This window comes from Dermochelys coriacea, chromosome 4 (genome assembly GCF_009764565.3).
Source record: "Dermochelys coriacea isolate rDerCor1 chromosome 4, rDerCor1.pri.v4, whole genome shotgun sequence".
NCBI lineage: Eukaryota > Metazoa > Chordata > Testudines > Dermochelyidae > Dermochelys > Dermochelys coriacea.
This window is the reverse complement of record NC_050071.1, coordinates 52731178-52747276: the sequence shown is the minus strand read 5'-3', so window position 1 is coordinate 52747276 and position 16099 is coordinate 52731178. Positions and strand designations below refer to the sequence as shown.

Sequence of the window (16099 nt, the reverse complement as noted above, 5' to 3'; positions counted from 1 at the left end):
GGGCGGACGCGCGCCCACCCGTTAGCCTCAGCGCGGATCCTCACCGGCGCGCGCCCATTGCAGCAGCAGCCGCTCAACCGCCCTCACCTCGCTGCCGCGGCAGGCCAGGGATCGGAGTAACAACGCCCGCGCCTGCCACGTAAGGTGAATCGTCCCGCTCCCTCCGCGGGCAGCTCAGGCCCCTGATTGGCGGGGATTAGGCGACTTCCCGCGAGAACCTCCCTCGGTAGCCGCAGCACCGTTGTATTAGAAATATCGCGAGAAGTGGGATGAAGAGCGGGGCGGTGCCGGCCCCTTCTTTAAGGGTGGGTAGGGTTAGGCGGCGCTGCGAGCTTGAACGTAACGCGGCCGACGCGGCCCACGCAGGCAGCGTCCTCCCCATCCACCAGCGCCGCCCCTCGCCCTCGCCTGCTGGGCGCTCGCGTGGCTCGGGTCGCCTCGCGCCAGCGCGCGCCCGGCCACGCGCCCTGCCCCCTGCAAGAACCCCCCGAGTCGCCAGCTGCGGCTGGTCCTGACAGTTACTCAATCACGAAGGCAAAACCGCCAGGGCTGTTGCCCCACTAGGGTTGCCAACCCTCCAGGATTGCCCTGGCATCTCCGGGAATTATGTGATGAAATTTCCAGGAATACAGCCAACCGAAGTTGGCAACCCTAGCCCCCACCCCCCAACGTGCCGTCATGCAAAGCGGGGCCGAGGAGGTGGGTCCTGTTCCCGCTGCCCCTGAGGCGCCTCGCGCAATGCGGCTGTGGGGTGGGCGCTGCCCACGTAAAGCTGCTTTTAGTGCCCTGGAAGCAGGGAATTGTGCTGGAGTCAGGGCTACAAGCTATAGCACCCATGTTGTATATTGCCAGCTAAACCACTCTAGTCGTGACTGGATAGCAAGTGTGAAAAATCGGGACAGGGATGGGGGGGTTAAGAAGTGCCTATATAAGAAAAAGTCCCAAATATTGGGACTGTCACTATTAAATTGGGACATCTGGTCACCCTAGTTGAAATGGCCAGTGGGACAGTGAGATCCCTCCTGCTCCGCAAATGCGAGTTAGACCCAGCAAGGGCAGACACACCACATCACTACGAAGGTGGGGCATGTGGTAGAGCATGAGGTTGTGAATCAGTAACCTTCCCCCCTTAAAAATGACAGTATTTTTTTAATATTACATTGTCACTGATAATGGCAAGGTAACTTTGAAATATTTCCCCCTGCCTTTGGCTACTTTTCATCTGTAATCTGCCCACGGTTTTTTGTTTTTTTGTTTTTTTTAATAGCTGAAATAGCTATAGCTTTTGTAAAAAATAACATACTCAGAAATTGTACATATTTACAGTCACTTTGAAATATTCTCTGGCCCCTTTTTAGTCCAGCCTTTAAGAGTTTGCTCTAAGGCCTGATCAACACTACAACATTAGGCCAACACAAGCTGCCTTGCGTCAACCTAGTTGTGCACTTAAATTTGTCTCTCACCAGTGTAAGTGGCCCGTTACACCAACATACTACACCACCTCCCCAAGCAGTGCGGAACCAAAGTTTATGAGGTCGACACATCTTGCTTGTAGAGACTGTGTTACCTATGGACCCTAGCAGTCCTCCAGCAACTCTCCCACAATGCCCTACACTGACCACCCTGGTCACCATTGTGAACTCCACTTGTTAGATCTGCAATAGAGGTCTCCCTATGGGATGGGGAGCAGGCAGATACCGGACACAGTGTTGGTATATAATACGCAAAATGCTCTTTATTGATTACAAAACAAACCTTACTCACTCCACATTCACACCCCAAACATACTATACCAGAGTCCAAAGGTCAGAATGGTCCCGATGGCCAATAGAGTTTCCTTCCATCTATAAGATCATAAGATGCCGGGAGCTGGTAAAAACCACATCTATATCCACACGGGATAAACTACTCCTATTTGCAGAAGTCATAGGCAATATTTTATAGCCCATTCCGTCACATCATCGGTTCTTTGCCTTTGTTTAGTAGGCCTTCCACCCACACAATTCCACAGAGACAATCCTGGGCGGTCCGCCATGATCCAAGTCGTGCTATTTCTTCCAATTCTTATACAATTTTATATCAGTCCAGCTGGTGTTGTTTCCTTTTCTGCTGATTCTCTGTATTTTTCTCAGAACATAACAAGATTGTTTTTGCACAAATATTTCTAATAGTTCTTGACTTTAATAGTTCTTACTTCGGTTGCCAACTTGCAACGCATGTATTCATGTCAGGCATGCTTCATTCATACCAGGCCTTAGTGACTTATAACATATTACATAGATATGTGAATCATATATATATCCCAACAAACTGTCCCAGGGTCATGTAGACCAGAAGGTCCCTCTCCCCTTTAAAGCCCTACACATTTTTGAAATTCCTTTTCCTGATTTCCCAGCTTGGCGACCACACATAGCAGCTCTCCATTGTTTAGTGCAGCTGCCTGGCTAACCATACCAGCTACATGCTCCAAATGCACTCTGTCTTGGAATAGACAAGAGATATTGGATCCCCTGGGCCTGTGGGGAGAAGAGGCTATGGAGGCACAGCTCAGAACCCACTGTACAAATGTCAACATCTGCAAGCAGATTGCATGGGGGATGCAGGAGAAGAGCTACAACTAGGACCTGCAGCAGTGCCATGTGAAAGCCAAGGAGCTGTGGTAAGAATATCCTAAGGCCAGAGAGGCCAACAATCAATCTAGTGCTGAGCCACAGACCTGCTGCTTTTACAATGATCTGCATGCCATATTCGGTGGATACTCCACCAGAACCTCACATACCACAAGCGATACCTCTGAGGAGCCCAAGTCACAGGCCCCTGGCATGAACAGAGCACAGGAGGAGGTGGATCAGGGAAAGGTGACTGAAGGAGCCAGGAACTGTTTTTGACTCCAACACAGTCCAGTCAGACAAGCACATGTTAGGGGAAGAGGCCTCGGGTAAGTGTATACATAAATTTTCCTTTAGAGGAATGGCCCGCTTCCAAAGCAGCAGGACACAGGGTTTGACTTTTAATTAATTTACTTGTGCTGTAAGAGATAGTGGTACAACCAAGAGAGGTAGAGTTGCTATCTGCTTTTCAGTTCCCTCTAGAATTAGACATGGGGGCCATGCAGAGCAGTTTGGGTTTGTATATAGTGATGTCCCTTGAATCTTCCTGAGAGATTGCGATGAAAGGTTTGTGGGGATGGCAGCCTTATTTCTTCCTCCATGGTAGGACACTTTCCCACATCAGTCAGCGTTAACTTTGGCAGGCACCATTGCAGTACACGGATTAGCAGCATACGGGCCTGTGCAGCTTCAGGATGCCAGCAGCAGCAGTGCTCTCTGTGCCTTTGTTACCCTCAGGGGTGAGATATCAACTAAAATCACCACAGTGGAAAATGATGCCAGTATTCAGTGCCCCTGCCCTGTGCTACTAGTTTCATTCAACCCAGCCATTCCCTTCTTATTTGCCTAACCCCTGCTGGGCCATACTCACCATGACTTGCACAGTGCACAAGCATTCCCAAGCAGAATTGTCAAGGAGAACGTAGTACTTAAAACATTAGGAGAGCAATGGGAGTGAGTTCTGCATCCTAAGTTTCGCTTTACATATTGAATATATTGACAGTGGTACTGCTGTGTGTTTTATCTGCAGCTGCAGCCATTGTGGCCTTGAGGGTCTCCCCGTCTGCACCTGCAGAACGCCCAATCCAGATAAGGCAGAGAAAGAAGAGGACTCGGAAAGACGAAGATTTCTAACCATCAGAGGAGTGAAGTTTTGGAATAGCCTTCCAAGGGAAGCAGTGGGGGCAAAAGACCTATCTGGCTTTAAGATTAAACTTGATAAATTTATGGAGGAGGTGGTATGATGGGATAACATGATTTTGGTAATTAATTGATCTTTAAATATTCATGGTAAATAGGCCCAATGGCCTGTGATGGGATGTTAGATGGGGTGGGATCTGAATTACTACAGAAAATTCTTTCCTGGGTATCTGGTTGGTGAATCTTGCCCATATGCTCAGGGTTTAGCTGATTGCCATATTTGGGGTCGGGAAGGAATTGTCCTCCAGGGCAGATTGGAAGAGGCCCTGGAGGTTTTTTGCCTTCCTCTGTAGCATGGGGCACGGGTCACTTGCTGGAGGATTCTCTGCTCCTTGAAGTCTTTAAACCACAATTTGAGGACTTCAATAGCTCAGACATAGGTGACAGGTTTTTCCCAGGAGTGGGTGGGTGAGATTCTGTAGCCTGCGTTGTGCAGGAGGTCGTAGATGATCATAATGGTCCCTTCTGACCTTAGTATCTATGACATATCCAGTGAGATCCTACGAGCCAGTGCTGCATTGGACTGTGAACACAGCGCCTGGAGGATGAACATTGAGGACAGCCTGGAAAAGGAAAGAGTAAAGAGGAGAAAGGTGCAGGAAAAGGAGAGGGAGATGCACCTGGACATAAGGGGGCTTCTCAGGCAGCAAACATAGATACTGCAGATTCTGGTGAAACTGCAAATTCAACAATACTGGGCTTGCCTCCCTCTGCAGCCCATTGAAAACTTAATTTTGGGACCTCCTTGTGCCACCACCAATGTTCCAAGTGGCATCAGGGGTCACTGCACTACCCCCCACTCCACTTTGTGGGACAGTAAAGACAATCACAGTTTCACATACACTGATTTGTGAAAGCCATCATCGATGAAGATGTAGCTAAAATGGACATGAACGTTCATTCCTCTTCATACAGTCTGTTCTCTTGATTTATTAAGTTTTAAATATATTTGTTTTAAAATGTCATGGTTTCTTTTTTTCTGCACCAAATTCTGTTACAAAAAATCTGTCTATTATTTAAAACATAACTCATCTTTATTAGTTTGCAACATCTTCTACTGAGTGCTTAGTAGGTCTGAAAGCAACCAATTACTTATTACTGACCATGTGACACAACTCATAGGGTAAGCCACAAACAAAATTAATGGATGTATTGACACTGTTATATTCCTATTTGCTCAATAATCATCAGATAATTCCTAACAGGCCACAAAAGAGCAGGGCCAGTTAGAACACAGTACAACAAAATGCGTTACTGTGGCTCACTGTTAAAATGGTCTTTTAAAGTCTCACTGAGACATCTAGCTCCAAGCTGAAATCTTCTACTAGACCTTATATCTGGCTATTCAAACACAGCAGACAACCACTCCACCTCCGCCCTGCACCCCGGCAGAAAGGTTTCCAACTTAGCTTCATCTATATTATGCCGAAACACAGCAGGCAGCTATAAGCATTGGCATATTTTTCTCACTAAGATTCAATCTTGTGAGTAAATAATGCCACTGTCCCTTCAATTGACGAAAAGCACATTCAACTGTCATTCTGCACTTGCTGAGCCGGTAGTTGAATTGTTCCTTAGTGCTGTCAAGATGGCCAGTAGACAGCTTCATAAGCAAGGAGAGCAACAAGTAGGTTGGGTCTCTCTCCTTGACCAGAAATTCCATCCTGGACCTGAGAAACCCTTGCTGAGTAAACCTGCGAAAATAATTTAGCCTTTCTATACTTCGATGTCCCCATTGGCAAAATAGGAATTAACAATAAATCACTATCTCACAAATTAATTAAGACTAAATGAGGACAGTGAAACTGAGTCTCCCACAAGTGCTCTAACCACTGGACTATTAGCTATTTTGGGGTTGGTGTCTCTCTCCCTGCAACCCACTTGTTTTTTTGCAAGAGATTTCAAAATGCCTTGTTTGGTCCCAACAGAAAACATTCTGAAATCTTGAAGTTTTGCAGGATGGGAAAACCATTTCCCATCCAGCTGTACTTATAAATTTCAGAATAATTCCTGTTGTGCATATATGAAGCATTACTCAAGTAGAGAGGGTTCACTGACTAATGTGCTGTCCAAAAACCATCCCTACCATGGGGTTGTTGGTGGGGCTTATACTAGACTCAGATAGAATACACCAAGAAAACCAGACCTGGCCAGCATTTGTACACAGCCCCCGCCATTCAACCATGCAGCAAACCCCACTTTCCTGTAGATCACAGAGGCAGGGAGGGAATACTCCAAAGCTGGTTATTTCAGGAGCGGTAGAAGGTACTGACCTCTTCCAAAAAATGCTCATCTCTAGGAACAGGACATCTGCACTGGTGATTCATGGGAGAACCCACCCCCTTCAGCAGCCTCCTGGCCACAAGCGCCAGAGTCAAACCGACCTCCTTCTGCACAGGGGAAGGAAAGGGGTAATTATTCAGAGCTCCTCTCCCCAAGCAGTTACCTCAGGGAGTGGGACTGAGGCCACTAGTCTCCCTCAGGTGTTACAGTGACTGGGGAAGGAGGCAGCTGCTGAAGGGTAGGTCAGGGTCAGTGGGTCACTCATCCAGCCCCCAGTGGCGGGTTCCTCCACAATGTGAGCTGCTCTGCAGAAGCGCCAGCAGCTCCCTCAGCTTCTGCCACAGCTGCATTAGCTGCTGCTATTGTTGTGGCTTGTGGTGCCTGGTGTTCGGCCTGTGGCTCAAGGCGGGCTCCGTGCTGTCATACAGGGGCTGAATCTTGCTGGAGTCCATGGTCAATCCTCAGCCCTCTGGCCACTCCTGGCTCCCCATGGGTGCCCCTTTTGATGCCTCTGCAGAACAGAGTGAGCCAGCACTCCCTGTTGTCACTCAGTGCTCCAGGCACTCCACTGCCTGCTGGCAGCGCACACCTCTGCGCTGCACACTTCACTGCCTTGGGCAGTTCCCCACATCATTCACCCGTAGGGTGACGAGACAACAAATGTGAAAATCGGACAGGGGTGGGGGTAATAGGAACCTATATAAGAAAAAGACCCCAAAAAATGGGACTGTCCCTATAAAATCGGGACATCTGGTCACCCTATTCACCTGTAAGGCCATCCCCGGTCGTATGAAAGTGGGGGAGGAGCAGGTCCCCCCTCCTGTCCTCTCTAAATGGTGCCCCTGCATGGTCTAAGTAAGGAACAAGTAAGTGCTGAAGACAGTCCACAGAGATTATTTTTTGGTGCATCTGATAGGGTTATCTTGTGTGTGCCACTCCCTGGTAATGATACATTCTGCTGTTATTTGAACATCTAACTAAATATAATACATCATTTTCCTTCAAGCTTCTGCTCATTTCTTTTGATCAGTGTAAATTTTTTTTTGACAAACCAGTTTGAATTGTTACATTTGGTTACCTTTCAATTATTTTAGCTGCGTATATTAGGTCACAGGAAATTTTTTTACAACAGGAATTTTTAAATTTAGGGAACAGTAAAATAAATGTAAAATGAAGTTGCTTAAACTTTAAAAGTCAAATTCTCTTTTGGACTGAGAGCAGGCATGTGATGTTTTGGCCCAAATTTCAAAAAGTTACATGCAACTAAAGAAAAGTTTAATATAGACTTCAACTTTTGTTGCTTGCCAAAGCATTACCTTACTTGGTATTTATGTATTGTTATATTTATCCCAACAAAGAAATTGAGACAATAACCCAAATGAAGATACCAGCAATAAGAGGAAGCCTGAAATCATTAGGGTTTATTTTTAACAAGAAAATTTTCCCCAATAATTTCATGATTCAGCATTTCTGCTGATACTAGGCAACACACCTATCAAGTCATACACAATCAGAACAAGTCTCTCTCAAGCAGGCAACAAGTCTCTCTCAGGCTGAAATTCTCCCAGGCCTGAGTTAGCTTTGGGGCAGTCAGTGTGATATCATGGCATTGCTGACATTTTGTCAACACTACACTCTTGTGTATGGGCAGAAGGGGGAAGGTAGAGCTTGACATTAAAGTCTCACAATGTAGCACTTGAGTGTTCTCCTGTCACCTTCTAAACAAATGAGATAACAACAAGTTCATTTGTGACAGAGATGCATTTAGGCCTAAAATGAGTGACATATCTCATAATGAGATGAGAAACAGGGCATTATCTATTAGCAGATGCTTGAGGCACCCCAGTTCCTCCAGCCTCGAAGGGGTTATTATGTAGACATCATCTACATACAAATTCCATCTGTAAAAACTGCAAAGAAAATTACCACACTAAGAAGTAAAATATTATTGTGGCAAAGAGGGTAGAGAAATGAAACCATTAAAAAAATATCTGACCTACCCTACACAGAATCCTGCACAGGTATTTGGGTAAGATGCTTACACATTAATTGCCACACTGGCATCTATTGCTTTAAAATCAGCTATTGTTTATGTGGTGGTGAACAACCAGCTCCTCCCCTTGTCATGATCTGATTGGAGAATTCAGATAAGGAGAGTTTGGCTGGACATTGGCTCTCACTGTACAGTGAGCTACCTGGTCGAGGGGGAGTGTTTTTAAATGACACCTCCTTTCCCTGAGTGACAGACTAAACTCAATGCATTTGGGATAGAGATAAGGTACAAAGACTTACAACTGAGAGAAGCAGTATAAAAAGAGCAGTAAGAGAAGGTGAGTTAAGGAACATGAAGGAAGAAATGTTTAGCTGAAGTTCTGAAATTCTGTAGATAAGTTTTGTTGCTGCTTTTATTTTATTTTTATCTTTATTTAATGGTGAATAGGAACAGTGTAGATACTGCAAATAAAAAACATCCTAGGTCTGTCTGTAAAAAGAAAAGGAGTACTTGTGGCACCTTAGAGACTAACAAATTTATTTGAGCATAAGCTCTCGTGAGCTACAGCTCACTTCATCGGATGCATTTGGTGGAAAATACAGTGGGGAGATTTATATACACACACAGAGAACATGAAACAATGGGTTTTATCATACACACTGTAAGGAGAGTGATCACTTAAGATGAGCTATTACCAGCAGGAAGTGGGGGGGGGGAGGAAAAAAACCTTTTGTGGTGATAATCAAGGTGGGCCATTTCCAGCAGTTGGCAAGAACGTCTGAGGAACAGTGAGGGTTGGGGGGGGGGGAATAACTGAGGAAATAGTTTTACTTTGTGTAATGACCCATCCATTTCCAGTCTCTATTCAAGCCTAGGTTAATTGTATCCAGTTGCAAATTAATTCCAATTCAGCAGTCTCTCGTTGGAGTCTGTTTTTGAATTATTTTGTTGACGAATAGCCACTCTTAGGTCTGTAATCGAGTGACCAGAGAGTTTGAAGTGTTCTCTGACTGGTTTTTGAATGTTATAATTCTTGATGTCTGATTTGTATCCATTTATTATTTTAAAAGGGGTGGGGAAGAGAATGTTCACCAGACTTCCACACAGTCAAAAAAAAGTTCAGTCATTTACACAAAGTAAAACTATTTCCCAATGTTTATTCCCCCCCAACCCCACTGTTCTTCAGATGTTCTTGTCAACTGCTGGAAATGGCTCACCTTGATTATCACTACAAAAGGACCTCCCTCCCCGCTTTCCTGCTGGTAATAGCTCACCTTATCTGATCACTCTCGTTACAGTGTGTATGGTAACACCCATTGTTTCATGTTCTCTATGTATGTAAATCTCCCCACTGTATTTTCCACTGAATGCATCCGATGAAGTGAGCTGTAGCTCATGAAAACTTATGCTCAAATAAATTTGTTAGTCTCTAAGGTGCCACAAGTACTCCTTTTCTTTTTGCATATACAGACTAACACGGCTGCTACTCTGAAATGGGTCTGTCTGTGTGTCTCATTTCTCTCACGTTGAGGAATTGATCTTTTCCAGTAATCTGAAATTTTTTTTGACTGTGTGGAAGTCTGGTGAACATTCTCTTCCCCACCCCTTTTAAAATAATAGTTTGCACCAATATAGCACATTTCATCCAAGGATTTAAAAGCCTTAAAAGCAGTAAGTGTCACAATTCCTTTACATCATACTCAAATGCACAATCTTATTTGCTACCAAGCTAGATTAAGATGTAGTCTGTCCAGATATATATATTCTGGTAAAGTAGAGAAAGTGTTTGAGCATATGTTCATACAGAAAAATATGCAGCCAGAGTGCAGATTGTGCATTTCCATGTGATTTAGTGAAGTTTGATGATGTGTGCTTTATGGCTGATTATATGTTGAAAGCACAAAGGGCTTATGTAGAGGAAAGGAGTCTGTGAGCTTGTTTGGGTATTGTGATGTTTGGCTATCAAGGCATGTGAAAGAAGGTTGACGGTCTTGATTTTTAATGACTGCTATGTTGGGATCTGCCTTTGAACATTCTTAACTCTAAATTAATATTTTTGTATGGAGGAGAATTGCACAATGGATGTATATCAACACTGACAGTGTTCATGTGATAGCTATAAACATTGGATTAAGTTATCCTTCATGTGTTTCACAGTCTCTGTTATAGGCCCACTTCCTTTACCAACCCATCACATAGCTGTGCTCCTCTAGCATGTCCCTTCCAGAGCCCCATTACCCTTCCATCTGTTACCTCATGTTCTACATGCATGTACTCAGCCTTTCCCCCTCTATATATCCCCACCACCACATTGCTACATAACTTCAGAAAGCTGAATGCTGCAGCGGGGCATGGTGGGAAGCAACGATGTGGTCAAGGGTACGTTACTGACTAGGGAGATCTGGGATGTAGATCACAGAGGCAGTGTTACAGGGGAAAAAGGAGGATTGGATTCTGTGGGAACCTGGGTGGGAGAAGTGAAATCTCGTCCCAGGGTTCATCAGAGCAGCTGCAGATAAACCACCAGATATTCATCAGAGATCCTCTCTGCTCTGCTTATCCCACCTTTTGACGTAAGCCTCGCTTTTTCTTCCATGTTTTTTTCCCTTCACATTCCCACACACTATTCCTTGCTAAATTGCTCTCTCCCTCCCATACCTGCCCACAGAGTTGCACTTTTCTGTGGTGCGGGATTGATGGGGATGGATGGAGATCAGGAATGCATGAAGGGGAAGGGAGCTAAAGTTTGGAGATCCAGAGCTCTGCATGCGTCAGGGGGAGCCGACTTCCTGTGCACCAAGGAGTCTGTAGCAACACTACTGCTTTGCATCCCCATTGAACAGAAGCAGGAGCAATACAGGGCACCCTTGATATGCCACTGGCACTGACACTCAGCTACCTCACTGCTGTTGCCTTCATGATTGTGAGGAGTCCAAAGGGGTACCTGTGGTAGCAGCTATCTCTTGGTCCTGATCAGTCCTGGCCACTTTTCAGTCTTGTAGTGCTTGTAGCTTTTAAACATGGCAGCTGGGTTTTCACATGAGGGCTGAGCCAACCATATCACTCTGTAGACCATTGAAAGAATCTCAATGGATCAGTATGAGAAGCTCTGATCTGGAGCTCTGATTACCCTGCTAAAACAAGAGTTTAACAGCTGTTCAGCATGATTTGACACTCAGTTAACACTGTTTGTTTTGGTATATGGGGACAGGGCCAAATTGTGTTATAATTAGATTTCAGTTGCTTAAACTGAGTTCTAAACATGGTTTTAATGTCAGCATCTATCAGATTCTTCAATTACAGTATCTGTAGGCCATCTAGTGGCCACAGAATTTTTGACTCAATTTTAATTTTACAGCAACTGGGTTGGACTCCCCACACTTTGCCCTTAAATGCTTTGTCAGCAAGCTCTTTGGAGATGAGGGAGAAGCTAGTAATCTAAACCTCTGTTTTATTGGCAACAAGGTCAACAGAAGTATCAACATTAGATGTTCTTGACACTCGGAGTGGAGGTGGTAAGAAAGCCTGATTTTCCTTTTAATCCATGTACTAGTCGTCATTGCAGAGTAACTGCTCCAGTATTTTCCACTTGTGTGGCCCTCTCCAGGAGTTCCAGTCAGGACCTCAGCCATAGCCAGTCTCTGGGCAAAGACCTTGTCCCACTCCCCTCTGAAGGAAGGCGGACTTAAGGCTGCACAGTTTCCTGCCTGATGCTGATATCTCCAGCAAGCCAGTCTGCCTATGGGCTTGTCTACACTTAGGGCATGGCTACATTTGAAGATGTAGAGCGCTTTGAGTTAAACCCACCTTCAGAGAGCACAGTAGGGAAAGCGCTGCAGTCTGTCCAGACCGACAGCTGCAAGTGCACTGGCTTGGCCACATTTGCGGCACTTGCAGCGGCATTGAGAGTGGTGCATTATGGGCAGCTATCCCACAGAGCATGTCTTCCCATTCTGGCTCTGTGGCTTGTGGGAAGGGTGCGGAGCATTCTGGGTCCTGTCCCAACACCCTGTGATGCATTGGTTCGCATCCCAACAATCCCTTGCGTCCACATTTGGCGCCATCTTTTTCCTTTTTTTGTTGGGCGCTCTGTCTTCCCTTTTGGTCTGCAGGAATGGAGCCCGCACTGCTGAGGAGTATGCTGACGAGTCTCGCCAGCATGTCCTGTCTGGCAGTTGAGTCATTTCAAATGATCCAAAGTGATAGTGAGGGCTCCGACGATGATATCGACTCGAGTAATGCATATGAGTTTGCTTGTGGCATTCATGGACACACTCACCACTGTGGAACGCTGCTTCTGGGCTTAGGAAACAAGCACTGAATGGTGGGATCACATCATCATGCAAGTCTGGGATGACGAGAAGTGACTGCAGAACTTTCAGATGAGAAAAGACACTTTCATGGGATGGTGTGAGGAGCTCGCCCCCCACCCTGTGGCGCAAGGACACGAGATTGAGAGCTGCCCTGACGGTGAAGAAGCGGGTGGCTATTGCAATCTGGAAGCTAGCAACTCCAGACAGCTACCGATCGGTCGCTAACCAGTTTGGAGTGGGAAAGTCGACCATTGGACTCGTGTTGATGCAAGTTTGCAGGGCCATTAATCGCATCCTGCTCAGAAGAACCATGACTCTGGGTAACATGCATGACATTATGGATGACTTTGCACAAATGGGTTTCCCTAACTGCGGAGGGGCGATAGATGGCACGCATATTACAATTCTGGCACCAGCCCACCTAGCTTCCGAGTATGTTAATCGGAAGGGGTATTTCTCTATGGTTCTCCAAGGGCTTGTGGATCACCGTGGGCGTTTCATTGACATTAACGCAGGCTGGCCCGGAAAGGTGCATGACGTATGCATCTTTCAGAACGCTGGCCTGTTCAGGAAGCTGCAAGCCGGGACTTTTTTCCCAGACCAGAAGATCACTGTAGGGGAAGTCAAAATGCCCACTGTGATCCTTGGAAACCCCGCTTACCCTTTAATGCCATGGCTCATGAAACCCTACACAGGGAGCCTTGACAGCAGCAAGGAGCAGTTCAACAATAGGCTGAGCTGGTGCAGAATGACTATGGAGTGTGCTTTTGGCTGTTTAAAGGGCCGCTAGCGCTCTCTGCATGGGAAGCTGGACCTGGCTGATGACAGCATCCCCATGGTTATATCCGCGTGCTGTACCCTCCATAACATTTGTGAAGGGACGGGTGAATGATTCACCCAGGCATGGAACTCGGAGGTTCAACACCTGGAGGCTGAATTTGAACAGTGAGAGAGCAGGGCTATTAGAGGGGCCCAGCACGGGGCTGCAAGGATTAGGGATGCCTTAAGGGAGCAATTTGAGGCTGAAAGCCACCAGTAATGTCTGGTGCCCTGCCCGGGAGTGAAGTGCAGTGATTCCAATGTTAGTAGGAATCTGTGTTTGCTATGTTGATTTGCAGTGCCTGTTTCTTTCCTGGACTAAGGTATCTTTTACTTTATGCAATAATAAAGAATATTTTCAAAGCCAAAAAATGCATTTATTGAAAAGAAAATTCATTTATTGAAAAGTAACACAACTGCTTGGGAAACAGAAAGGGCAAGGGGGTGAGGTGGGGAACGGTACAGTCAGAGATTTGCATATGTCCTGTTATCATACTCAGCCTTCCTGTCTGGAGTGCTGCACTTCAGCATGGCTATAGTGCATGGTGATGGGGATTGAGTGCAGTGGGTAAGGGTCGTAGTTTTCAGGGCTGGGTGGTGAAGCTACAGGTGTTGGAGGCAGCTGGTGGTGGTAAGAACCCAGATGTTAGGGAAAGTATGTTGGAGGTGACATGGGGGCACAAGGGAAAGATTTTTGGGACAAGGGCTGTGGGAGAGGGGCCGGCACGGTCACGCTCCGCCTGCATGGCTACGAGCATCTGGATAGAGTCTGCTTGGCACTCCATTATGCTTATCAACCAATCCATGCTTTGCTGCCAGAGCACCGCACTTTTGTGCGGCACTCCTCATTCTGCTGGCGGATCCTCCTTTCACTGTTCTGCCACTATTGCACTTTTTGATTTTCATTACTTGAATGCTGCATTACTTCATGCAACATGTCTTCCTTGCTTCTATGTGGCCTCTTTCTGATTCTTTGGAGTCTTTCGGCCGGTGATAACACGGACGGTTGAGATCTCAAGGTTGCATCTGTAAAGGCAAAATGCAACACTTAACAGAGGCAGCATTGTTCGTACCAGACAAAGCAATGATTCCCCCATACTTAAGGGCAAGCACAGTCTACACAATAGCACAATTTGCCCATCCCAAAGCGAGCACACATAACCCATGGGAGCCCCAAAATGGTGAGTAAGCACAGGGTCAAGCGTGACTGATTATTTCACGGCTATGCTCTCCTCTGGGTTTCTGTGCCTTGGGAGGAGCCAACAGTGGCAGGGGGCCCCTATACTGAACACTGTCCCCACATTTTCCACAGGAGTTCGTCCTGGAAGATATCTCGCTGCTGAGGGTGACCTGGGAAGCAAGGGAGGGTCTTCTACTGCAATGTGGCTTCCGCCCTGGCCCATATGCAGCTTGCCTGTGTGCAGCAATGGTCTCCCCACCCCTCATGGCACAGCGGCGTGGACAAGTTAGCCTTACTGGGACAAGGACTACGGTGGCTCTCCTGAGAAACCTGCACAAGCGCATTGCCCAAGTTCTGGATGAGACCTTGGAAGAGATCACTGAGGCCGATTACCGCGATGTGAGAGAGCACATTAACGCCCTATTCCACATCTTGGCATGCATGCAGCCCTAACCCTCCTCACCCCAAGAGCCCACATCGCATACCTTCCTTCCCAAAATAAAAGCTGCTTACCGAGAACCTCCTCTGGTGTTTGTCCTTCCCCAAGCACCGGCCGCCGTGACTGGCTACCTTCCTCCTGGCTTGAGAACAGCTCCTGGCTGCGTGCATCTAAGGATTCCGGGGTGTCTTCCTCCACCTCAGCACTCTCGCTCCTGCTTTGCTCCTCCTCCTCAAATCAATCACCAAATTCCAAACTCAGTCAAAACTTCTGCATTTCACTTGATTTTGCATGAAAACCAAGCAAAACCTAAACTATATCATTTTGATGAGAAAACTATAAATCATCCCAAATTTGCTTGAGATTTCCACAACCGGTTTGCAAACTTTCCAACAAACTTGGCCTAAGTTTCAAGGTCCTTTGCCTGTTTCCACTGAAGTCAATGGCAGAATTCCTATTGACTTCAATGGGTGCAGAACCAGGCACCAAGCTGTGTTGTTTAGAGTTTCATATCACTCTTGCACAACTCTTGTGAAATATGAGGCTCTTTCCCCTGTTTTATTTGTTAGATAAAAACAAATATTTCTAATCTACCTCATCTGTAAATTAAGATCAACTAATTTTGGAGACAAACATGAGGTACCACCACTCATTTGAAAGTGAAATAAACCATATGGTTTTTGAAGCATCTTTCTAATTTAAGCTTTAACATTTTTTCATTATTTTGGAGCACCTGCACCAGAGGAATGATGTTCTGGAACAGCCTTCCAAGGGGGGTAGTGGGGATAAGAAACCTAACTTGTTTCAAGACTGAGCTTGATAATTTTATGGAGGTTATGGTATGATGAGGTTGCCTACAATGGCATATAGCTAAGGCTGTGTGTCTGTCATGGAAGTCACAGATTCTGTGACTTTCCGTGACCTCCGTGACTTCTACAGCAGCCGGTGCGGCTGGTTCTGGGGCTTCCCGAGCAGATCAGGCAGCCTCTGGGCCAGCAGCACTGGCTGCTACTGGGGCAGTTTGGGTATGAGAGGGGGCTCAGGGCTGGGGAAAGGGCTTGGGGTGTGGGGCGGCACTTACCTCAGGTGCTCTCCAGAAGTGGCTGGCATGTCCAGGTAGTTCCTAGGTGGAGGGGCCAGGAGGCTCCACGTGCTGCCCATGCCTGCAGGCGCCGCCCTGCAGCTCCCATTGGTTGCGGTTCCCAGCCAATAGGAGCTGCAGAGCCGAAGCTCGTGGTGAAGGCAGCATGGGGAGCCCCCTGG

The 16099-nt window shown here is 46.5% G+C and overlaps 1 long non-coding RNA gene across 1 annotated transcript; it reads left to right on the top strand.

Moving 5' to 3' along the window:
• Positions 1–6: 6 nt before the first annotated feature.
• On the top strand, positions 7–3818 carry LOC119854926. Its single transcript, XR_006280631.1, has 3 exons — positions 7–144; positions 2396–2938; positions 3640–3818. It is a non-coding gene; the product is annotated as an uncharacterized LOC119854926 (long non-coding RNA).
• Positions 3819–16099: the final 12281 nt, after the last annotated feature.